The following is a 26674-nucleotide window of genomic DNA, read 5'->3' as shown; positions in this document are numbered from 1 at the left end:
GCTTCACGTCTCCAGCGAGCTTGCTGTGGACTTGGAGTCGGTCGGCTCCACCGACCCGATGCTGGTCGACTCCGACACGGCCTCGCTTGACGCCTTCCCCACCAACGTGGTGATCATCGACGACCCTCTCCCTCGAGCCGACAGTGGCAGCAGCGCTGTCACTGAGGTGCTGGTCATCAGCCACGGCACCGTCTCAGGCGAGAACGCCCACGACGCCCTACAAGCGGCGCTGCATGACTTGCCCGTCCCCATCCCGGCCGACGCCGACGCCGAGACACTAGAGGCACACCGCCTCGCCCTCGTCGTGGAAGGCCAGAAGATAGCATCCATGAGACGCCTCACTGAGGCTCACCAGCGCGAAGTCGACCGCGCCGCCTTCGGTACGCTGCCTCCCGGCGGGCCGAGCCGAGCCGACATCGTCAGGAAGCGCGGCGCGGCCATCGCCAGCAGGCTGGGGGCAGACCGCCCAGTCTACGCCACGCCACTCGAGAACCTGCGTGCCGCTCAGGCGGCCGTAGACGAGCTGAACGGGCTGGGGGGCGACGAGCTCCCCTACATGACTAGGCGCATCCAGCAGCTAATCGACGCAGCCGCAGAGCGGCATGAAGCCGGCGCCCGCGCTGAAAGTCCTCCCCCACGCCGAGAGCACGGCGCGACATCCCGGACGCCGACTGCAAGTGGCGTCCGCGCAAGAAAAGACAAGGAGACGGCTGCTAGCCGCAGTCAGACTCGGCTCACCATTGAGCGCGACGCAGAAGGCTGCCCCCGGGCTGTGGAACGACAAGGCAATCCGCCTCCTCCCCCGCCTCGTGGGGAGAGATATCCCACCCCACCGCCTATCTCGCATCCGACTCTCGGCGGCCGACTAGGCCACCGCGAAGGAGTCGGCGAGAATGACGCCCGCCACCGGATCGACCGCCTAGCGTGATCCCTGGCGCTAGAAGAAGAAGATGATGTCGGCCCGCCTTGCTTTGGTCCCCGCATCCGCGACAAGCCCTTCCCCAAAGGGTTCTCACTCCCAAGAGACACGCCAAAATACAACGGCTCCGTGAAGCCGGAAGACTGGTTGATCGACTACTCCACCGCAGTCAGCATAGCAAACGGCAACAGTCGCGTTGCCGTGAAGTACGTCCCGCTAATGCTTCAAGGCACGGCACGCACCTGGTTGAACAGCCTCAAGCCCTACAGCGTCAACAGCTGGCTAGACTTCACGGAAGTCTTCATCCGCAACTTCACCAGCACATACAAGCGGCCTCCCAAGCCCCGCCAGCTTTCCTTGTGCGTCCAAGGGCCCAGCGAATCAACTCGCGACTACCTCACGCGTTGGGCCGAGCTCCGCAACTCCTGCGAGGGGGTGCACGAGGTTCAAGCCATAGAGTACTTCACCGCCGGGTGCCGAGAGGGCACCCTCCTCAAGCACCGACTCCTCTGCGACGAGCCGACTACCCTCGACGAGCTGCTGATCATAGCAGACAAGTACGCCACGGCCGACTCTTCGATGAAGACCGAGCTTCGAGTGGACGGCTCTGGAAAGGTGCTCGCTCCGGCTCCCAAGACGCCGGCTGGTGACTCCAATCGACGCCCTTACCAGAACGACAACAAGCGCAAGGCCCCTATGCCACCTTCCACCAGTCGGCAAGTAGCCACCGTCAAAGACGAACAGCCCGAAGAGCGGCCCGCGCCCAAGAAGCAGAAGGGCGGCAGGCCGGCTTGGCAGCCGGCTTTCTCCTACGAGCAAACCCTTGATGCCCCCTGCAAGTTTCACAGCAGCGCGAAGCCGTCCAACCACACGACCCGGAAGTGCCATTGGCTCACGCAGATCTCCAAGGGCGAGGGGCTGCTGCCGGCTCCACCTGCTAGCCCGCCGCCTCCAGCCCCTCAGCAGCCGGCTGTTCGACCAGCAGTCGGAGCCATTCAAGATGAGTTCCCAGATGAGCACGCCGCCTACATCGTCTTCACAAGCCAAATTGAAGACAAGCGCAGTCGGCGCCGACAGCACCAAGAAGTCAACGTGGTCGCCTCCAACAACCCCGAGTTTATGCATTGGTCTGAGAAGCCTATCATCTGGAGCCGGGCCGATCACCCAGAGGTGATGCCGTCTCCCGGCTCTTATGCATTGGTGTTCGACGCCACCCTCGCGACAGAGAGGCGAGCTGCCCGTTTCTCCCGTGTGCTGATTGACGGTGGAAGCAGCATCAACATACTGTACCGCGACACCATGGAGAAGTTGAACCTCAAGACGAAGCAACTTATGCCAAGCTGGACTGTGTTCCATGGCATCGTACCCAGTCTGTCCTGTTCCCCAATCGGCAAGATCAAGATGGATGTTCTCTTCGGAGACAAGGATCACTTCCGCCGAGAAGCGATCTGGTTTGAAGTAGTGGATCTAGAGACCCCTTACCACGCATTGCTTGGCCGACCTGCCCTGGCCAAGTTCATGGTTGTGCCCCACTACGCCTACCTCAAGATGAAGATGCCGAGTTCAAAGGGGATCATCACCATAGCCGGAGACTACAAGAAATCCAACGAGTGTGCTGCAGCCAGCAGCCGGCTGGCCAAGTCCCTCGTGATTGCTGGAGAGAAGAAGATGCTGGACCGAGTCGTGGCCATGGCCGGCAAGCAGCCGGCCCTGTCCCCTAACCCCAAGGAATATGATGCTCAAGGCTCCTTCCAGCCGGCCAAGGAAACAAAGAAGATACCTCTGGACCCGGAGAACCCGGAGAGGTTTGCTGTCATTGGTGCAAACCTGGACAGCAAATAGGAAGGCGAGCTCGTCGACTTCCTCCGTGAGAATCGGGACATCTTTGCATGGTCCCCAAAGGACATGCCGGGTGTTCCGAAGGATTTCGCCGAGCACAAGCTACACGTCCGAGCGGACGCAAAACCAGTCAAGCAACCTCTCCGCCGACTGTCGGAGGAGAAGAGAAGGATCGTAGGAGAAGAGATAGCCCGGCTCCTGGCAGCCGGCTTCATTATGGAAGTGTTTTTTCCAGAATGGCTTGCCAACCCGGTCCTGGTGTTGAAGACAAACAATAAATGGCGTATGTGTATAGATTACACCAGCCTCAACAAAGCCTGCCCCAAAGATCCGTTTGCCTTACCACGAATCGATCAAGTGATAGACTCCACAGCCGGATGCGAGATGTTGAGTTTCTTGGATGCTTACTCAAGCTACCACCAGATCAAGTTGGATCCAGCCGACCGCCTGAAGACCGCCTTCATCACACCATTCGGAGCTTTCTGCTACCTGACTATGACATTCGTCTTGAGAAATGCTCGTGCCACTTTTCAGCGTTGCATGCAGAAATGCCTCCTCAAGCAACTCGGCAGAAATGCCCACGTCCGTGTAGACGATATTGTGGTGAAGACGGAGAAGCGCGGCACCCTGCTGGAAGACCTTAGAGAAACATTTGCCAACTTGCGCCGGTTTCAGATCAAGCTCAACCCTGAGAAATGCGTGTTCGGAGTACTAGTCGGCCAGCTTCTAGGCTTTTTGGTCTCCAAACGCGGCATCGAGTGCAACCCAGTGAAGATCAAGGCCATAGAAAGAATGGAGATTCCTACCAAGCTGCGGGACGTTCAGAAGTTTACCGGGTGCCTGGCCTCCCTAAACCGCTTTATCAGCCGGCTAGGAGAGAAGGCTCTCCCCCTGTACCGACTTATGAAGAAGTCCACCCACTTCGAGTGGAATGACCAAGCAGACCAAGCTTTCCACGAGTTGAAGAAGATGCTGACCACACCGCCTGTCCTGGCAGCGCCGACTGAGAAAGAGCCCATGCTCCTTTACATTGCCGCGACTAGCCGAGTGGTCAGTATAGTTATCGTGGTCCAACACCCAGAAGAAGGCCGGGCTCAGTTAGTCCAGAGGCCGGTATATTATTTGAGCGAAGTACTGTCCACCTCGAAGCAAAACTACCCGCACTACCAGAAGATGTGCTATGGAGTGTACTTTGCCGCCAAGAAGTTGAAGGCCTACTTTCAAGAGCATCCCATCACGGTCGTATGCACTGCCCCGCTTGCCGAGATCATAGGCGGCCGGGATGCATCCGGCCGGGTGGCTAAGTGGGCCATTGCGCTGGCTCCTTACATGATCTTCTACCAGCCCCGCACCGCCATCGAGTCCCAAGCATTAGCCGACTTCCTTGTCGACTGGGCCGAGACCCAGTACCTACCGCCGGCTCCCGACTCCACTCATTGGCGGATGCACTTCGATGGATCCAAGATGCGCACCGGCTTGGGAGCCGGCATCGTCCTCACCTCTCCCAAGGGCGACAAACTCAGATACACACTGCAAATTCATTTTGCCGCCTCCAACAATGTGGCCGAGTACGAGGCGCTCATACACGGGCCCCGGCTAGCCAAAGATCTCGGCATACGCCGGATCCTGTGCTATGGCGACTCGGATTTGGTAGTCCAGCAGTCATCCGGCGACTGGGACGCCAAGGACGCAAACATGGCGAGCTATCGATTCCTCATCCAGCAAATCAGCGGATACTTTGAAGGATGCGAGTTCCTCCACGTGCCACGGGCCGACAACGAGCAAGCAGATTCCCTGGCACGGATCGGCTCCACCCGACAAGCTATACCAACCGGTGTCTCTCTCCAACGCCTCCTCAAACCGTCTGTCAAGCTGTCTCCAGAATCAGACTCCATCTTCGTACCGCCTGCCCCTGATGCAGTCGGATCCGACTTGGGGAACCCAGCAGGCGGCTCGGGGACTTCGACAGGCGGCCCGGGGACTGTCGTAGTCGCATCCGGCTCGGGGACTTCAGAACCCGGCCCGGGGACTGCAGCAGATGGCCCGGGGACTGCAGCAGACGTCCCGGGGACTGCAACGACACAACAGGCGGTGGCCGACTCCAACTCTTCACCACCCAACCCACCCACCCGGGTCACGGTAGCCGTATTGACAATAGAATAAATCACAGCTCCATCATGGGCCCAACCCATCCTCAACTTCCTAGTAAACAGAGAGCTGCCGACTGATGAGATCTCGGCAAGGCAAGTTCAACGCCGAGCCGGAGCATACACAATAATAAACAGAGAACTTGTTAAGCGTAGCGTCACTGGAGTCTTCCAGCGCTGCGTTGAGCCAGAGAAGGGCATAGCAATCCTCAAGGATATCCACCAAGGCGAATGCGGCCACCACGCGGCCTCAAGATCACTTGTCGCCAAAGCTTTCCGCCATGGTTTCTTCTAGCCGACTGCTTTGGAAGACGCCAAGGAATTAGTCAAATGCTGCAAAGGGTGCCAAGTCTTCAGCTCCAAGCAACACCTGCCGGCTTTTGCACTCAAGACCATCCCCCTCACCTGGCCCTTTTCCGTCTGGGGGCTGGACATGGTGGGCCCATTCAAGATGGCGCGCGGCAGCATGACACATCTGCTTGTCGCCGTGGACAAATTCACCAAGTGGATTGAAGCAAAGCCAATCAAGAAGCTGAACGGGACGACTGCCATGACATTCATCGCAGATATCACCACCCGGTATGGTATACCACACAGCATCATCACCGACAACGGCACGAATTTTGCCAAGGGAGCACTGGCACGTTTCTGCGCGATACAGGGCATCCGACTGGACTTAGCGTCCGTTGCCCACCCGCAGTCAAACGGCCAGGTCGAGCGAGCAAACGGCCTCATCGTCTCCGGCATCAAGCCCCGACTGGTCGTACCACTGGAGCGTTCGGCCGGCTGCTAGCTCGATGAGCTGCCGGTTGTCCTCTGGAGTCTGCGTACTACCCTGAACAAGTCAACCGGCTTCACTCCTTTCTTCCTTGTATATGGTGCCGAGGCTGTCATCCCAACTGACATCGAGTTCGACTCGCCTCGGGTCACCATGTACACGGAGGCGGAGGCCAAGGAAGCGCGAGAAGACGGTGTCGACCTGCTGGAAGAGGGCCGGCTGTTAGCACTCAGCCAGTCCGCCATCTACCACCAGGGTTTGCGTCGTTACCACAACCGGAAGGTCAAGCCAAGATCCTTCCAAGAAGGCGATCTTGTGCTCCGGCTGATCCAGCGAACAGCCGGCCAGCACAAGCTCTCGGACCCTTGGGAAGGCCCATTCGTCATCAGCAAGGCCCTAGGCAATGACTCCTACTACCTGATCGGCGCACAGAAGCCGAAGGCACGCAAGAGGGATGATTCCGGCAAGGAGTCGGAACGACCATGGAACGCCAATCTCCTCAGAAGATTTTACAGTTAAAAGCAGTATGTACCACGCTACCTTTTGTATTAACTACAAGACAACGGGCCCCCCGAGGCGCACTCGGGGACTACCCTCTTTTATCTATGAATGACGAGTGTCATACCTATGAATGTACTATTACATTTGATTTTTCTGTCCGGCACCGGGTTCGACCAGTCGGCCCGGGGACTTGCCGCCTTGAGTTATATTAAAGTTCTACATGCAGTCAGACAAGTAGTGTGCCAGCACTCGAGCCCTCTCTTATTGAAAGTCGCAGATCGAAGAACCGACTGTCCGACTGGCAAGAGCCAAAGGCAGCAAAGGATGCCCACACGAAAAACGGCTAAGGACTAATGAACCTATATAACACAAGCCGGCCTCCCACCACGCCTACCGGCTGACAGAACAGCCGGCTGGCCGGCTTCCCATTCACTTTGCTACAATCCAACAAAGCTAGAGTACTCGCCCTCCCAACCGGCCAAGCACTTCTCCAGCCACAGACTGCAGAGCAGCTATCCGGCTGGGAAGGCGGCGACCAAGGGAGGGCGGCAAAGGAAACAGCCAAAGGATGAAAAGCAAGAACAATGGGAAGCCAAACACATGCATGATTATATTTACACAAAAGGCCTTCAACAGGCCGGCAGTCAACATAGTTTGAATACACCCCAGTGGGTGGAAATACGCAAACTTAATAAAATATTGTTCGAAGAGCAATAAACAGGAAAGCAAAGGCGGCGGATCAGACTAAGGGCGCAACAGGCGAGCTGGGCTAGTCGGTGGAGACGGCAGTACCGGCTGGAAGAGTGGCCGGCTGGCGAGTCTCGGCTTGATCATCACCGGCTGCAGGCGGCGCGCTCGCACGCGCCTCGTTGCTGGAGACACGATCAAGTTGAGGCTGGCCGGTTGCTCCACCGTCTCGCACGACGTCTTCACCATCCTCTCCCTCCTCCTCTTCGCCCTCGTCGCTGGAGTCGATCTCCTCCGCTGAGTCCTCACCATCCGCTGGGTTCAGCCCGAACCACTCCTCCGGCTAAGCAATGCCGTTATCATCCACCTCAGGAGCAAAGGCGCTGGTGTCGGTGTAGTCGGCGATTGCCGAGGCGCGCTGGATGATATCCGGCCGCACTGCCTCCAACTCCTCGTCGGCCTCCTGCCGCCAGGTGGCCAGCTGGTCCAAGCTCAACTTGGGATACCAGGCTTTGACGAACTCCAGCGCCCGCCTGGCGCCTGACCGAGCTGCAGAAGCCTTCCAGGCCTCAAAGCGGCCAACTGCTACCTCCAGCCAGTTGGCAGTCCGACTGGGGGTACGGGGAATCGCCTCGCCGGGCCCGAGGGCGGCCAGCACTTGCGCCCCAATGCGCTGAAGACGGCGGAGCATGCGGTGAGCCGGCTGGAGGCGGGCTTGGATCGCCAGAAGTTGCTCCTCAAGCGACCGACGAGCATTCGGCGCGATCTCCACACCAGCTTGCCTTCGTGCCTCACGGTGGGCCTCGACGACCTGGTTGGCGGCGGTAGAGTAACCAGGGAAGTACTCTGCACAAGAAAGAAAGGAAGAGAAAAAACACAAAGTCAGAGAATGGACCAAATGGCAAGCGGCAAGCAAGAAACGAAGAAGAAGGCGGCCTACCATCAACCAAGTCTTCGATCTGGCCATAGCCGCTGATTAGCGACTGCCTTGCCTCAGCCCAGCTCGCCGCCTCGGTCTCGTACTCGGCCTGGAGGGCGGCCTCGCTGTCCTGCACTTCCTTCAGGGCCGCCTTGTGGCTCTCCTCCTGGTCGGCCAGCCTCTTGACCAAGCGGTCACGCTCCTGAACAAAGGCGTTGAACTCGGCTTCCATGGCGCGAAGGGCGGTCTGGGTCCCACCCAGCTGCTCCCTCAGGCTGGCATTGGCCTCTACAGATATGGCAAAGAAGAAAAAAGCAATAAGAAATAAGTCGCCAGGAAAGATCCGACCCGACTGCTCAGCAGTCAGCCCGAATCTCGGGGACTACACCCAGTGGGTGCGCTGACGCGCCCCCACGTGAGATAAAAGATGAAGCACTTACTCCGGCTCTCAGTTAGATCAGCGGTCTTCTGGGTCAGCTCCCGAGCCTGGGAGTTGAAGGCAGCCGCGCGGAGGTTATGGTAGTCCTGCAAGTCAGACAGAGAAGAGAACAGGAGCAAGATAAGCAATCAAAGTCTACTAAGAAGTTCCAAGCCGCCTGCTCAGCAGCCGACTCGGAACTCGGGGACTACACCCAGTGGGTGCGCTGACGCGCCCCCACGGAAGAAATCAAGATCAAGAAACAGAAAAGCGGGAAGACTCACCCGAATGGCCGCTCGTGTCGCGAGGAACTCTTCATTGTACTGCCTCAGCACGACGGCCTGGGACTGAAGCCGGTTCCGGACTTCTTGCGCTGCCACGTTCACCACGGCCGTCCCACCACCCGGCGTCCACCCCGTGATGGCGTTGGCGGTCTCCAGATCCTGGGTCGACGAGCTAGAGTCCGCGGCCTTCTGCGGGTCCGGCGCCGAAGTCGCCTTCCTCGCACGCTGGCGTGATGGCGACCGGACCACCAGGTTCGTCCTCGCAGCCGGCTCGCCTCCAGCCGGCCACACGGGCGGCGCGTCAAGCCGGCCGCCTCGGTCCGCCCCAGTCCGCCGCCTCGGTCCGCCCCAGTGCGGAGGGGGGTGACAAGCAAGGCCCCCGCCGCTGCCGCTGCGGCTGCAGCCTCCGCCTGAGCCTTCGCCGACTCCTCCGCCATCTCCTGCGCCACCTTAGCAGCGGCCGCCCTCAGCTCCTCCGCCTCCCGCTCCTCCCGCGCCTCCCGCGCGTTCCACTCCGTTGCCGCTTGAAGCTCGGCATGGGGGTCCACACGGCGGGTGCTTGCGGATCATCTCGCCGATCCAACCACGGAGGCGGCAGCGATCCGCTCAAGAGAGAGCGGAGACCTGTTTGATAAGTCAAGATAAGGATTCAGAAATCGACAAGAAAAGAAGAAGGAATATGCAAAAGAATCGACACTTACACCGAAACCTTTTGCGACTGCTTCACCACATTGCGGAAGCGGGCCGCCTTTGCGGCCGCCTCATCCTGCCTGGTCGCCGCCGCCCCGCTCTTGGGCTTCTTCGGCCGACTGCCGAACAAGCCCGACGCGGCCCAGCGCTTCTGCGCGCCGCCTCAAGCAGGCGACGCGGCGGATGAACCCGCGCCATGGTCAGACGCCGGCTGGCGGCGCGGGACGATTTTCGCCTCGTCGTCGTCCGGCCAGTCGTCAAAGCTGGCTCCAAGCCCGGAGCCGCCTGCTTCGCCGCCTCCTACCTCGGTGTTATCGTCCATAGCGGCTGCCCCCAAGTAGGGGTCCTCCAAGTCATGCTCCGCCCGGTCGGGGAGAAATTGGCGATCCGCCCCCGCTGACCCGGCCGCAGGTCGAAGGAGAGGGCTCTGCCAAGACGTGCCGACTGGTCAGAGTCGGCCAAGAAAAACTTGGTGACAAAACTAAAGAAGAGAAGATAAAGAAAGCATACCATAGGCGGGGGATTGGCACGGGAGTACGACTCCTTGCCAAACTGCCACTCTGCGGAGAGCTTGCAGTTCGCGAGATAGTTCACCATGTGAGCCACCTCGTCATGAGGCATCTCCTTGGTGCACATCCGACTCTGATCGAGTTGGCCACTCATTTGACAGATCAAATGAGGGCGGCCTTGAAGCGGGAGCACCCGGCGCACCATGAAGGCGGCCAACAGGTCGGGCCCAGTCAGGCCCTCCGACCGGATCATTACCCGGAGTCGGGCGACGGCGGCGGCTCTAGCCGGCGACAGCGTCCTGGCCCGATAGGGCCATTGGGGCCGCCTCCCAGCCGGCGGGCCGGCCACGTAAGCCGGCAAATTGACGTAGTCACCTTGCGGGGCGACGTTCTTCACATAGAAGTACGATTTCTGCCAGAGCTTCACCGACTGGATCAGTGTGATGGCAGGGAAGGGGTTGTCGGCTGCCGGCCTCCGCACCGCGATGAAGGCGCCGCTCTGAGCCGGCACGCCCTGCATGCGGGTGGCAAGCTTGGATTGGAAGAATTGCCCCCAGAGCTCGAGGGTGGGAAGGACGCCGAGGAAGCCCTCGCACAGAGTGACGAAGGTGGCCAGCAGCACCACCGTGTTTGGAGTGAGGTGGTGCGGCTGGAGCTGGTAGAATTCGAGGAACGAGCGGAAGAAGGCACTCGCGGGCAGGCCGAGGCTGCGCAGGAAGTGCGAGCGGAAGATTACCCGCTCACCTTCCTCCGGCGCCGGCGAGATCTCCTTCTTTAGCGCAAGACGGACCCGCACCTGGTCCTCGCCGGGCAGCCGCCGCGTCTTTTGGAGGAAGTCGATGTGGTCCGCGTGGACGTTGGAGCCGTCCCAGTCTCCGCGGTACTGCATGACGGCCAGAAGCTGACGAGAAAGGGCGCGGCGATAGCGAAACCACGGCCCCACGGCGGCGAAGCTGCGAGGTAGTGCGAAGACTAGAGCGACGGCGCGGCGGCGAAGGGCTGCTGCGGCGGAGAAGGAAAGGAAGAAAATGGCGGAGCGAGGGTGAGCATGCGAGCGCCTGCCGCTCCCCCTCCTCCCCCTACTTATAGCCTCGTGCGGCGAAGCCGAGGAGGTGAGGCGTGGGGGGAACGTGGCATTAACTGCGCCCACTCCCCCACGTCCCGCGATTATTGCGCCCTAACGACGTGCAGAAACTGCCGTCGGAAGGTGAGCGGCCCGCTTTGGGCCACAGAGAATCCGCGCCTGGGCCTAGGCGTGGGAGTGGTGGGCCCCGGCCTACGGCGGCGTCCCGTCGCGCGCGTGGGCTGGCAGGCTTTTTTCAGCCGGAGGGTGCCACGTGGTGTGCGGGCGGCGAGCGGCCGGCCCGCAACCCGGCGTGCGCACCAGCCGACTCCCGCCTCCAGACTTGAAAATCTCGCCAAAACGACGCACCCAACCAAAGCCGGCTCCTAGCTGCTGGCTCTTCAAGATAGGAAGCTGACCGAGCTTCTCGTCCTCTTCTCAGCCTCGAAGCCCAACCAGCTTCGGGGACTACTGTCGGAGTAAATGGCCACGGGTAGCCTAACCGACTCCCCCTGGCTCTTTGAAAAATTATCAGGCCGATCGGGCCTTCAAGCATCCAAAACACAGGGCCGCCTTCCCCTGGTCGGCTATCTCACAGGCCGAATACCGGAAGGCGACCCGACCTCAAAAACCTTCCCGAAGATGACCATAAGATGGCCGACTCCCAGAAGCCGGCCATCAGAAGACCGACTCCCAGAAGCCGGCCACAAGAAGACCGACTCCCAGAAGCCGGCCGCAAGAAGACCGACTCCCGGAAGCCGGCCAAGACTGCACCCTCAAGGGTTGCACCCACATAACGGTGATGAGACGGGGCGTGGCCACAGTACTGCCTGCCACCCCCGAATCCCGGAGCACGCATGGCCACAGTGCGCCGTACGGGTCAGCCATCCCCCGTCCGGCGCGGCACTGTTGGCATGTTGACCGTGACGCCACCCACGACAGGCGCCAGCACGACCCGCGGGCGGCGGGCCCCTTCAGCCAGAGAGACGCTCGGAGGCAGCCAGGCCTCCCCTAGGCGGCCTGGGGCATAGCCGGCTCCCAATAGCCGGCTACCTCCCTCCCTCGAAGTATGTGCATCATTAAGGAGACAAGACGAGGTAAGGCTACAGTGAGAGTCCGCCAGGCGGCGGCACTGTAGCCATGCTTACCTCGACAAAGCCCTCGTCATCAGGGGCGAGGCAACAGTAACGACCCACCGACAAGACCCCCAGGCGGTGGGGCCGGCCTGTCGACCAAGAGGCCGACAGCCGGCGGGACCCACCAGTCGGCGGGCCCCAACGGCCGGCGGAGAAGCCGGCGAACACAGACACTGACGGCTGGGACCCGCGCCCAGCCAGATTATCATTGTATCCCTGGGGGGTAGGCCTATATAAACCCCCCAGGGCACCCATGCAAAGGGTTGATCTCTGAGATAGTTTTACACGCCACGTAGAGAGAAGAGGAGAGCTAGCCTTGCCTTTCTTCCTCCTCTAGCCAAACAGCTCAAGGAGCACTTGTAGCTACTTGTGTTGATCTAGTGATCATGCGGAGAACCCGCAGAGCAGGATTAGGGGTGTTATCTCCACGGAGAGCCCCGAACCTGGGTAATATCCGTCGGCGTGCATGTCTTCGCCTTATCCCGTTTCCAGGCACCGGCGATGTCTTACTGGCTCCCACAATGATAAGCCATCCGTTGGCATATGTCGCACCTACCACCCGACAAGAACGGACTTGTATCCCGTAAAGGGTTTGTTTTTCTTGCCAACGGGCTTATGGTCGGATGCCTTGTAGGGGTGTATCCGTTTTGCCCGGGCGGTACATTGCTTGAAGGCAGCAGATTCCAATCGGGTTTTTTCGGCCTTCCATGTGCTTTCCATTGCGCAGTACTTCCGTACTAAGTGCGATAATTCCATGAAACTCTGTATGCGACGGTGGTCAAGGGCGTTCAGAATTCCCTTATCCATACAACTGCGATGGAAGACCGGAACTGCATCATCATCGCAGCAATCTTTTAATCTTATTTTTGACAAGTAGGAACCTGGCCCAATAGTGATGGACCATTTCCTGAGGTTGCTGCCGTACATACATTAGTTCACATATATCTGGAGAACCTGAATTACTTGGAGAGTATTGATTTTGGTGGGTGGGTGGGATAAAATTCGAATCCCGACCCAAGATTGTATCTAGAGCTTGTAAAATCTCCGAGGTCACTAGTTCGGGTCCTGGAAGATCCAAGTGCTCTCTGGACCCTATGTCCGACCCTGAGTTCGGGGGACGCGAAGTCTCATCCGAAGGAAGGATATCCGACACAAGGGGTTCAGAGATCCGAACATAGATGGTCTTTAATTTAGGGGAAGAAGTGTTCTTGGCTCGTTCCTCGAAGACCGCTACTAGGTGGGTGATCGGTGGGATATTAATTTCCCTCTGGTCAGGTTTAAGCCCGATCCGATCATAGTCCGTTGAAAGCCCCAGGGCGGCGATGCAATCTAGCAGGTCGTTTAAGGACGAGGTGTCCGCGGGATCCATCTTTTCGGAGTATTCGAGACCGATGCGGGCGTGGTGTTTGGCAACCACGGGGGACGCTGTCGGCTTGATGGCCGTGCGGGCACCCACGGTGAAACCGCCGAGCTGGAGGATCTATCCTGAAGTTAGGCTCCTTCCAGAAGTCATATCGTTGTTGATGACAAGGCGAGCCATAGATCGTTTTCGTGACCACACAGCAGAGCTCTCAATGAAAGCACCAATGTCGGTGTCAAAACCGGCGGATCTCGGGTAGGGGGCCCAAGCTGTTAGTCTAAGGATCAATGGTAACAAGGGACAATGGGGACACGATGTTTACCAAGGTTCGGGCCCTCTTGATGGAGGTAAAACCCTACGTCCTGCTTGATTGTATTTGATGAGTATAGGGGTTACAAGAGTTGATCTACCTCGAGATCGTAATGGCTAAACCCTAGTTGTCTAGCCTATGATTATTCTGATAGCCTCTACGGACTAAACCCTCCGGTTTATATACACACCGGAGGGGCCAAGGGTTGTACAAAGTTGGTTTGCAGAAGAAGGAAATAGTATATCTGGACACCAAACTTGCCATCCATGCGTATAGGAGTCCTACCCGGACACGGGGGATAGTCTCCTGCTTCATCTTCACAGCCCATCAGTCCCGCCCATATTGAGTAAACCAGACACCCGAGGACCCCCTAATCCAGGACTCCCTTGCCCGCACGTTGCTGTGGAAATTGTAGCAAAAAATGGATATATTAGACCAAAGAATATAAATAATTTGAAACACTTGTTAAGTAACCAAGGCAGGGTACAATACATCATGAATAGAGAGAGTTTATTTAGGAGTATAAACGCAAAGCTATGAAAACAACCATAGCTCAGACAAGATATCAAGCGAAAGGACTCCTTTAGAGACCAAACATGTATTCATGGGAGATAAATGGAAGTAGTCAGCAATCGCATTTATATTTAAGGTGATGAATACACCCTTCAGTAATTGATGTTTACAAAGAATGGCGATGCGAAGTACTTGGTAGCTGAATGTCCCGGCACTGATTGAATCACATTGTAGCTAGTAATTTCCCCCTTTTCCCTACAAAAGTAGGCATTTGAAAACATAAGATGGAGCGCACACAAAATATATCCGTTGACCAAACAAAGCAATGATGTAGCCTTCATTGTTCTAATCTTAAAGCTGAAGAAGCATAAGAAATGCACTATGTCAGACAAAAGAGCAATTCACAAAGATGGAGCACACATAAATGGTTGCTCTGAATTCATCGGTTAGCTAACAAACACATAAATTGTTGCTCTAAATTCTTTACTTCACTAACCAACTAAATTGTACACTCATGCATTATAAATTGTTGCTCTAAATCCTTGCTACTTCTTGAGCTTGCGTTGGTTTTTCCCTTGAAGATGAAAGGGTGATGCAGCAAAGTAGAGATAAGTATTTCCCTCAGTTTGAGAACCAAGGTATCTATCTAGTAGGAGACAACGCACAGGTCACCGAATACCTGCACAAACAATCAAACTACTTGCACCCAACATGATAAAGGGGTTGTAAATCCTTTCACAATTACTTGCAAATGTGAGATCTGATAGAGATAGATGAAAGTAAACAAACGACAAAGTAAATGTTTTTGGTATTTTTGGTTTATAAATCGGAAAGTAAAAGATTGCAAAATAGTAGATCGGAAACTTATATGATGGAAAATAGACCCGGTGGCCATAGGTTTCACTAGAGGCTTCTCTCAAGATGGCAAATAATACGGTGGGTGAACATATTACTGCCGAGCAATTGATAGAAAAGCGCAAAGTTATGACGATATCTAAGGCAATGATCATGAATATAGGCATCACGTCCGTGTCAAGTAGACCGAAATGATTCTGCATCTACTACTATTACTCCACACATCAACCGCTATCCAGCATGCATCTAGAGTATTAAGTTCATAAAGAACGGAGTAACGCATTAAGTAAGATGACATGATGTAGATGAATTAACTCAAGGAATATGATGAAAACCCCATCTTTTTATCCTCAGTGGCAACAATACAATACGTGCCTTGATGCCCCTACTGTCACTGGGAAAGGACACCGCAAGATTGAACCCAAAGCTAAGCACTTCTCCCATTGCAAAAAAACCAATCTAGTTGGCCAAACCAAACCGATAGTTCGAAGAGAATTACAAAGATATCAAATCACGCATAAAAGAATTCAGAGAAGATTCAAATAATAGGGATAATTGGTTTTATGCCCTTAGTTGGGTCACATTCGACATGTTTACCCTTAGTTTTCGAAAAACCGTGGTCTTGCCCAAGTGAGTCCGATTCCCTTGTGTGTTTGCCCTTCCATCCCTATTCCGTCCGGTCAAAGATGTTTCACCGTTAAGGAGACAATTGTTTGGACCAGTTTACCCTTCGTATCTGTTGGCAAAGATCAGTCAAATAAGACAACAAGATCAGTGGGTCCACCTATCATAGACTGGAATGTTTTTTCTTCTAAATGTCTCACTGCTATGTATGACCACATGTCATACAAAAAGATTAAAAAAAGATGTTTATTTCCCAGCCCGACCAGCGTCGCCGCCATGACAGGGTGCATGCCAAGCCTGCCGATTCGGCGCCTACCTAGACCACTGCACGACTGGACCACCGTCGGCAACCTACCAGAGGCCACCGCATCACCTGCCCGCCTCCACTCTCTCTCTGCGTGCAACACGAGGCCGTCGCCGCCTGGTAGTTCTCTGCCGCCGGCCATTTCGAGCGCGACCGTGAGCAGTCGTGCTAGATCCGTCGACCCAGCTCTGGATGACTGGATCTGCGCAACCCACACCATCTCGCCTCGCCTGGCGGATTCCGGCGCCTGTTGACCTCCGGTGCCGCCCTGTTCCCCGCTCGTGTTCGTGCGCAAGAGACACGCTGGGGCCTCGCGCTTCCTCGATCCGTCGCGTGTGTGGGCGACCACGCCCAGCGCGGCCGCAGCTCAGCACCGACGCTGCCATGGCGGTAGCGGCGGTTTCCAATTACTCACCGGCGCTGTTGCCGCTTGCCCGATGGCAGAGAGAGAAGAGAGAGGCGGCGCTGGTTGGCTGAGCGGGGCGGCGCCTGGGATAGGAGAGGGAGGTGGCTGTGGGGGGGCACCGGAGGTAGGGCGTGCGCCGCAGGCGGCGCGGGTGGCGTATGACCAGGGTGGCGACGCTGGTGGCGTATGGCCAGGGCGGCGGCGCTAGGATGGGAAAGGGGGGTGAGAGAGTTTTTCTATTTCTTTTTTTCTTCTGTATTTAGTTGGGTCCCACATGTAAGCGAACATTGATTTTCTTTGATTTTTAACAGAAGTTGCGAGGAGGGGCAAAATAGTCCAGAAAAATGTCTCCCTGACGGTCAAATGACTTTGACCGGACGGAATTGGGACGGAAGGGCAAAAGCACAAGGGTACCGGACACACTTGGGCAAGACCACGGATTTTCGAAAACTAAGGATAAACCTGTCGAGTATGACCCAACTAAGGGGATAAAACCAATTATCCCCAAATAATATTCATAGATAGGATGATCATAAATCCACAATTCATCGAATCTCGGCAAACACACCGCAAAAAAGTATTACATCGAATAGATCTCCAAGAACATCGAGGAGAACATGGTATTGAGAATCAAAGAGAGAGAGAAGAAGCCATCTAGCTACTAGCTATGACCCATAGGTATGTGGTAAACTACTCACGCTTCATCGGAAGGGCAATAGAGTTGATGTAGAAGCCCTCCGTGATCGAATCCCCCTCCGGCAGGGTGCCAGAAAAGATCCCTAGATGGGATCTCATGGGTACAGAAGGTTGCGGCGATGGAAAAGTGTTTTCGTGGATGCCTCTGGTGGTTTGGGGATATACGGGAATATATAGGCGAAAGAATTAGGTCAGGAGGTGCACAAGGGGCCCACAAGGGTGGGGGGCGCGCCCTCCGTCCTTGAGGCTGCCTCGTGGCTCCTCCGACTTCATCTCCAAGTCTTGTGGTTTTCCTTTGGTCCAAGAAAAATCATCGAGGAGGTTTCATTCCGTTTGGACTCCGTTTGGTATTCCTTTTCTATGAAACTCAAAACAGGGAAAAAACAGGAACTGGCACTAGGCTCTAGGTTAATAGGTTAGCCCCAAAAATAATATAAAATAGCATATTAATGCATATAAAATATCCGAAACAGATAATATAATAGCATGGAACAATAAAAAATTATAGATACATTGGAGACGTATCAGTCCTCTAGGTCTCAGGAGCACTTTTTCCTCGGCGCCGATGACCTTGCATATGAGCCGGATGAGGTGCTAAGCACATTAAAAAGCTAAGAAACTAAAGTCCACAATGCAAAGGTGCTTAACTTGTTGTAGCTAAGCATCCTTAATTTAATGATTTAGCAATTAAAGTTATCCATGCATTGGTGGGCTTCTTTCATTTAAGTGTTTTCCCTAGGTTCCCGCACTTGGCATTTTTTCTTCCTAGGGTCACCACACCCATCTATCTCCTCTTAATTACCTTGCCACATCATTTTCTTTTTGCCTACATGGCAGCCTTAGCACCTGTATAAGGTGGAGCATATTGGAAGGGGCCTTAGTGAAGATGAAGATCATCTGTCATAAATATGAGATAATAAAAGACAGTAATGGGAAATCAATCATGGGGAAGTTAATTGGAGAGACGATGGGACGGCAGAAACATCAGAAAATCGATCGATATTAGAGTTAATCGGGAGGTGAGGAGCCAAGGAAGAAGGACCCAATGGGAGAGGTGTGGAGCATGGGATAGAGCCACCAAGAATTTGTGAGGTTCGGCCCATGAAAGACGCCCGTGGTCAGCCTATGGTGGTAACTGAATGCTAACATGGTTTTTCTGCACAGACCATGGAGTCGAACGCTGCTGGGCTCCACCTGTAAGCCATTGAGGAATCGCTGATGTGGCTAGCTTGGTGATGTGGATGGCCTACATGTCAAGAGAATTAGTTTAGTGGGTATGAACTATTTAGGTATTATAGATGAGAGGAGGGGTGACATTGGAGGCAAAAGGTGGCCAAAAGACATGGGCAAAAGATGTCAGACGAGGTGATGTAGTAGAATGAATACAAAAGAGCATAGCAATACTAAAGCCAATACCTAACTGCATGGTCACGAATCTCCAATTGATCAAGGGCTCCTACATGTACGGGACCTCCCGTGCACGGGAGAATGCCTTTTCTCTTATAATGTAGTACTGCTGCATAATCGAATAAACTGACAAACATCAGATGTCTGGAAATTTGAGAAAACGGCGGGACTTGGATGGAAACGGGAACCTACACTTCTCGTGCATCGGATTCCATGCAAACACTGTCAATAATGATGCTGGAAAGGGCAAGCTTCGCCAGAGGCGGGCTAGAGTGGAGGATGCGTGAGGAGGGAGGAAGCAGAACGTTACCGAGGGAGAGAGAGAGAGAGATTCTAAAAATATCAGTCGACTAATTACTAATAGCATCTCTAGCCCAACTTTTAAAAGGGCTTAACTCCTCGTAAGATTCTCTTTTCTCACGTGGTCGCCTCTCTACCCCACTTGACCACCTCCACACCGGTGACGCCCTAGTTGTCTTCACAGGCCACCACGCACGCACACTGACATGCCGCAGCCCCCACCGACCTCACGACCCACATAGATTCTCTCGCGGCCCGCAGCTGCCCCGAGCTCATCCACAAGAAGGGCATCGTAGAGCCGCATTTCATCGGGAATGGGAGCACAAAGCCACCCGGAGCTCTCTTGGCCCTGCATCTCGCCCCTCCACCTCATGTCGGCATGTTCTCATCCGCCACTGGGGCGGGTGAAAGTGCAACTGATCCCTGGGTGGTTTTGGTATTCTTAACAACAAATAGCTCATTGAACTAATACTCTTTCAAGATGAACATTTCAGAAAGTTCAATGATTGGCATGGCATGGACTAGAGATATGGACCCCTCAAAATGCTAAGGACATATATTGGCAAAAGCTCAAGACTCTACATTTTGTTTTTAGTGATCCAAGATCACATTGAGTCCATAGGAAAAGCCAATACTATTAAAAGGGATGAGGTGTTGCTTAATGGCTTGCTTGCTCAAAATGCTTAGTGATATGCTCCAAAAGCCCTCAACCACTTTCTCAATTCCACATATGTCCTAAACCTAAAGTCAAACTCGGCCCCACCAATTTGATCTATCTGGCGCCACCGAGTTCATTTGACATAGCCATAGCCAGAAACCCTAATCAGTTCGGTCTCACCGATAGGGATCTCGGTGCCACCGAGATGGGATTGCAAACTCTCTGTTTCCCTTCATAACGTTTCGGTCTAGCCGAAATGAGCGATCGGTCCCACCAAGTTCGCAATGCAAACTCTCTGTTTCCTTTTCGTAACATTTCGGTCTCACCGAAATGAGCGATCGGTCCCACCGAGTTTGCTTGACCAACTCTCTGTTTGCCTGTTACTGAAATCGGTCTCACCGAGTTCATGTGATCGGCCTCACCGAGATCAAGTTATGCCCTAACCCTAGCACATCGGTCCCACTGAGTTGATCATGTTGGTCCCACCGAAAATCCTAACATTCACATTTTGAACTGAATCGGTCTGACCGAGTTTCACTATTCGGTCCCACTGAGTTTGGTAATTTGTGTGTAATGGTTAGATTTTGTGTGGAGGCTATATATACCCCTCCACCCATCCTCCATTCATGGAGAGAGCCGTCAGAACGTGCCTACACTTCCAGCATTCATTTTCTGAGAGAGAACCACCTACTCATGTGTTGAGACCAAGACATGCCAATCCAACCACAAGAATCTTGATCTCTAGCCTTCCCCAAGTTGCTTTCCACTCAAATCATCTTTCCACCATATCCAAATCTGTGAGAGAGAGTTGAGTGTTGGGGAGACTATCATTTGAAGCACACGAGCAAGGAGTTCATCATCAACACACCATCTATTACCTTTTGGAGAGTGGTGTTGAACCAAGGAGTTTGTAAGGGCAAGGAGATCGCCTACTTCGTGAAGATCCACCCAAATGAGGCAAGTCCTTCGTGGGCGATGGCCATGGTGGGATAGACAAGGTTGCTTCTTCGTGGACCCTTCGTGGGTGGAGCCCTCCGTGGACTCGCGCAACCGTTACCCTTCATGGGTTGAAGTCTCCATCAACGTGGATGTACAACAGCACCACCTATTGGAACCACGCCAAAAATCTCCGTGTCTACATTGTGTTTGCTCCCTCCAAACTCCTCCCCTTTACCTTCATATGCAATGATTTACATTCCGCTGCTATACTCTTAGAATTGCATGTGTAGGTTGATTGCTTGGCTTGTGCTTAGTTGCTAAAATCTGCCAAGACTTTAAATTGGGAAAAGGCTAGATTTTTATTTGCTCAAGTAGTCTAATCATCCCCCCTCTAGACATACTTTCGATCCTACAAGTAATATGAGAGCTTTGGTCTCCATTTGCCTTGATTTCCATAGTTTTGGTGATCATAGCCTTGGTTTCACAACCTAGGAGAGTATGGCGTCTAGCGAGGGAAATTAGCACCATAGAGGTCCTTACTTTGATGGTACTAATTTTGCTAGTTGGAAGCATAAGATGAAAATGCATATTCTTGGACATAACCCCGCCGTTTGGGCTATTGTGTGTATTGGCTTGCAAGGTGAATTATTTGATGGGAGAGAACCGAATCGTGAAGCTACCGCAGATAATTGAAGATGTTGCAATACAATGCTCAAGCTTCCGATATCCTCTTCAACGTATTGTGCCCCAAAGAATTCAACAAAATTAGCCGTCTTGAGAATGCAAAGGAAATTTGGGATACTTTGATTAATATGCACGAAGGTACCGACTCCATCAAGGAATCCAAATTGGATGTGCTTCAAAGTCAGCTTGACAAGTTCAAAATGAAGGATGGTGAAGGTGTCGCTGAAATGTACTCTAGGCTTGCTCTCATCACAAATGAGATTGCCGGCTTAGGAAGTGAAGAGATGACCGACAGATTCATCATCAAGAAGATCCTAAGAGCCTTGGATGGAAAATATGATACCGTTTGCACTTTGATCCAAATGACGCCCAATTACAAAGATCTCAAGTCAACCGAAGACATTGGAAGAATTGTTGCTCATGAGATGTCACTCAAGGATAAAGAAGAGCTTCACAACAAGGCTAGTGGTGATTACAAAGCCTCATGTGATGCTCCTACATCGTCAAGTGAGAAACAAGCTTTCAATGAGGAATTGAGCTTAATGGTGAAGAACTTCAACAAGTCCTACAAGAGTAGAAGCAAGGAAAGAAGTTCCAAGTCAAGATCCTATAATGACAAAAGATCTTCTAGTCATGAGCGTAATTGCTACAATTGTGGAAGACCCGGACACTACTCCAATGGGTGTACGGCTCCCTACAAAAGAAGAGAAGACTCGCCTAAAAGGAGAAGCAAAATAGAACAATCACCTCCAAGGGAGAGAAGGAGTAGAGATGATCGTTATGAATGAAGAACCTCTCGCAGAAGCAAGGATTCGGAAAGAAAGGACAAGTCATCAGGGAGCTATACAAAACGAAGACATCAAGCTCATGTTGGTGAATGGGTATCCGGTTCCGACTCCGACAACCACTCCGAGAGAAGTTATCACTCCGACTTCGAATATACTCAAGATGAAGGTGTTGCCGGTCTAGCACTTGTGTCAACCAACTCCTATGACATATTTGACTCACCAAATGAAGGAATTGGACGATGCTTCATGGCTAATGGCCCAAAGGTATCACACCCCGAGTATGTTGATTTCAATAGTGATGAAGATGATTTGCTAGGTGACGATGATATACTTGTTGACAACTCTAGTGATGAAAACTATGATGAACTTGATATTAATCATGCTAATCAAGATAAAACGAATGACGATGATAAGAAGGAGATTGAGCATCTAACTAAAGAACTAAACACCCTTAAGTTAGATCATGAAACTACCTTAGAAGATCATCGAGAGCTTTTAAAGACTCATGAGAAGCTACGCTTTGAAAAGCTCAACCTAGAGCAAGAGCATGGGTTCTTAAAAGCAATCAATTATGATCTACGTAAGAAAAGTTCTTCTTACATTGCCAAGCGTTTACTCTTGTCTACTTACATGCCAGAAGTAAAATCTAGCAACAAGAGTAAGAAAGATTCTTCATGTAGTAGTAACAATAATCATGCTAAATCCAATATTGTTGCTTCTAGTAGTTCTCTTGATTCCACAAATGATTCTCTTAGCCAAGTTACACTTGAGCAAGAAAATAGCTTATGAAGGGAATTATAGAGAAAGGTGTTTACAAGAGCCTTGCCGGAAGTAAGCAATTTGAGGAAATTGTACGCAAGCAAGGAAGGCACTGGAAGAATCAAGGTGTTGGTTTTGAACGAAAGTTCAATGCCAATGGAGTTGAGTGGGAAGAAGATCAATACCCTAAGACGAAGTTTGTTCCTCAACAAGAGAAGTATGATCCTACTTCCTTCAAGGGGACACAAGCTCAAGATGATCTTCCACCACAAGACCACAAGAAAAAAGGCAAGGACAAGCTTCAAGAGGAGATGGATGCATTTGAAGAAGCTCCTAAGGCCTTGGTCAAGTGGGTTACCAAGACTACATCAAGTTCTACTTCATCAAGTACGACAACAACTCCAAGGATTCCCATCAAGTTGATGTGGATCCCAAAGAAGAAGAACTAGAGAGTTCTTGAGGGTGACTCCGCCAACATACTTCACTCATATCATTTTGGCAAGAACAAGTGCAAACAACTTCCACATCTTGCACTAGTTCAAGGAGTCACAAACCCTCTTGTTGGTAAGTCAAGGGACAAGGTAACCCAATGCTTTCCTGGACATCATCTTGTGTGTACTTCACTCTATGTCTATGGATATCCTTGTTTGTTCCTTGTGGGACTAACCCATGTAGGTATTGAAAGTGCAACTCACTCCAACGGATTGCTCCAAACGATCTACATCAACATTGAGCATCCACATCTTCAACATCTACATGAAGTCATCATCGACAAAACCCAAGGTTAGTTAGTCCCTCTTAGGGGGGATATCACATCCAGGGGAGCTTTACTCTAAGAATTGAGCTAAAGCAACTCTAATGGTGTGAACACAACAATGCTTTATGTAAAAGTGGTAACCCCACTTGTGCTTAAACGATGAGTATGACCTACGATCAAATGTTCTCATTTGACTCCTCGGTCAATATACTCATATATAGATGACCTAGTCATCGCCAATTGCTTGATAGATGCTAGAGTGTTTGCGCATGCTTTGCCACATATTTCATTTGTCATCTTATTGTGTGAGCATGTTGATTGCATATTTTTCCCATTCGAGGACATCCATTTGTTGCTTTGATTGTTTGGCTCCTTTTTATTTTGCCAAATGGATGGACAAGAATGCCTAAGAACTTCCTCTAGCTATCTATGCTTTTCTCGTCTCAAACTCTATTCATGCTACATCACAAAGTTTGATCAAGTCAGATTCGAACCTTCTGGGTGAGGAGCACTCGGAGCCACCGATTCGTCATAGACTTAAACTTCCAAAACCTCTATGTGTATTTCTGTCTGACCGATTAATTACTTTCGGTCATACCGACTTCATTGAGTTGATCTAGGTTTTCAATCTCGGTGCAACTGATTTGAACAATTCGGTCATACCGAGTTGCAGTAACCGCTAGCGATTCTGCATCTCGGTGCCACTGAGTCGTTCCACTCGGTCACACCGACAGGGTCACGATATATATACCCACGGGTCGAATTTTGGAAATTCCTCCAAAACCCTTCGCCCGTGCGTATCCTGCTCTGTCGACTCGAGTCTTCAGGTTGTCTCCTCATCACCAGCGACCTCCAGCCGCTGGTCTCCGCCGCAGTCAACGGGAATCTCAGCCGCCGTTGTCGTCGTAGCGAGTTCACCGCCGAGTTAGGGTATGAACTCGACCCCTATGTGCAATCTTTACCTCTGATTCCTGCACTTAGGTCAATGCCATGATTCTTACCATGTATTAGATTACTCTATCCAGCAAAAACTTCCTTTAGATTAGTTTTGATTCAAAAATTTAGGGTTAGGTTTCCGCCGAACTCATCTTCGACCGTCCGAGTTGTAGAAATCGGTCTCACCGATTTGGCCTAGGCCATTGCACTTGTAATGTTCGGTCTGAATGAAACTTACGAATCGGTGTGACCGAGTTCAACTCTCAGTGAAACCCTAGCAATCTCGGAGTCACCGAACTGTGTCTCGGTCTGACCGATTCCACTAGTTTATACTCTAATGTTGCTTCGGTGTCACCGAGTTTAACAAATCGGTAGATCCGAAATGCTTTCTGTAGAAAACTAAAACTAAGTTTTTGACTCAATTGTTTTGCAAAATCTCTGCACTTTGTGATGCTCATCCACTCTATCTCAACTACATCTATTCACAGGGTCAGCTTTCAGTTTGCAGTGTCAGCTATGTCAGATCAAAGTGACAGCCAGAACAAGTCTGAGGAGCAAGTTAACATGAGTGAGGGCACTAGTCCCTCTGGCAGCTATGATGAGGGTAGCAGAAGCACCCCAAGAAACTTGCCCAAAGCAGCTACCAGGACAAGGAGAAAGAGAAACTCCGATTCTGAGGATGAAGATTATGTTGTTGTTGAGGAGGAGGTCAGCTCAAAGAAGAAAGTTGTCAAGAAAGAATTTGGCACTGTAGTTTCCACCAAGCCTGGTTTGCACAAGAAAGCTCCTGCCAAGAGAGTGCCCATGTCTAAGGCCAGAGCCTCAACACAGGAAACCATTGAGTTTACTCTTGAACCAAAGGAGGCCGGTGAGGGCAAGAAGAGAAAGGAAAAGGTCAAGAAGACCATGGCCAGAGTAATTGGCAGATCCTCTATGATGAGAGACCCAGGTGAGGATGAGGAAGAAGATGAAGAAGAGGATGTTGCACCAGCACCCAAAGCTCAGAAGCTGATGGGGGGTGCCATCAAGTCTGGGGCTGCTCCATCAAAGCCCAAGACTGCCCCCAAAGCAACTGCTCAAGCACCTAAGACTGCACCAAAGAGAAGCACCAGAAACATACCTGCTGTAGAAAAGAACAAGGCCCCAGTGCCTGAAATGGAAGAAGAAGATGAAGCCCAAGTGCTCAGAAAGTTGAAGCCAAAGATCCCTAATCATGATGATAATCATCCAGTGGCTGAAAACATGAAGGAGAGAAAGGATGCAGGTCTCAGATTGTGGAGACAATCAGACCCCTATGCTGCAAGGAGAAGAACTGTTGTGGACTACAGATTTCACACCAAGGAACAGCAGGACTTCTATGAGACAATTCTGTTGGATAAGAAGCCCATTGTGTGTGAAATGAAGTGGGTGGATTGGGAATACATTGATGACAATGAAGACCACTTCCCTGGAGTACATGAGAGCTTCAGACTCAATGGAGTTGACACCTTTGTGGGTCAGAAATTGACCAAGTGGAATGATGAGCTTATCATGCAGTTCTATTCAACAGCTCACTTCTACCCAGATGGAAGAATTGTTTGGACGTCTAAGGGTACAAGGTACCAGTCAACTGTTGCTGAGTGGGCCAAGCTTATCAATACCCCTAAAGAGCATGAGGATGACACTGATGTCTATGCAAAGCGAAAGAAAGGTCACAACTACATGGCCAACATGTACAAGGAGATACCTGACAAGGCCTTGGAAACACACAAGCTAGGCTCAGTGTACTATCTATTGTCTGGACTGGCCACCATAAACACCATTTTGAGGCACACCTTGTTGCCCAAATCAGGAGATCACAGGATGATCAGAGGCCACTCCATCAACTTGCTTCAATTGTTTGATGTGCCACAAAAATTCAAGGTGATGAGCTTGATAGTTGAAACCATCAAGAGAACTGCAGCAGACCAAAAGAGATCAGTGGGTATGATCCACACATTCAAATGCTCATCAACTCCAAGATGGGAAAAGGCATATATCTGTTGGACAAAGAGCACCTTCCCTTGAGGCCTGATATTGAGGACAACACAATTGTCATGGATGCTACAGATCCTACTTCAGTAGAGGCTCAGGAGAAGAGAGCAAAAGCAAAATCAGAGAAGGCAGCCAAGATTCCAAGTGTTGAAGAGGCATCCCAAGTTTTTCTCAAGTCTAAACAAGATCAACTTGGATATCTTATTCAAGCTAATTTGAGGATTGAGAAAGGATTGGCCACCCTGACTCAGAATCAAGAGAGTCTTGAGAGAATTTTTGAGAGAAAACTTCATGACTTGGATGTCAAGGTGACAGAGATTCAGACTTCTGTGGAGAATATCCAAGAAGAGCTTGAGGATAGGAGTGACAAGACTACCACTGATGCTTATCAAAGGGTGACCAGAAGGCAGCGGTCTGCAGCAGTGCCAGTGACAGACACTAGAGTTACAACTTCAGCTCCTGCAGCCACTGCTTC

General features: G+C 52.3%; 1 pseudogene; it reads left to right on the top strand.

Annotated features, from left to right (window-relative positions):
* The first annotated feature begins 8628 nt into the window (after window positions 1-8628).
* The window catches only part of LOC141043041 (uncharacterized), an 81541-nt pseudogene continuing 63495 nt past the window's right edge, over window positions 8629-26674 (top strand).

This window comes from Aegilops tauschii, chromosome 3 (genome assembly GCF_002575655.3).
Source record: "Aegilops tauschii subsp. strangulata cultivar AL8/78 chromosome 3, Aet v6.0, whole genome shotgun sequence".
NCBI lineage: Eukaryota > Viridiplantae > Streptophyta > Magnoliopsida > Poales > Poaceae > Aegilops > Aegilops tauschii.
Note: the sequence above shows the minus strand (reverse complement) of the source record. Positions and strands in the feature narration are given on the sequence as shown.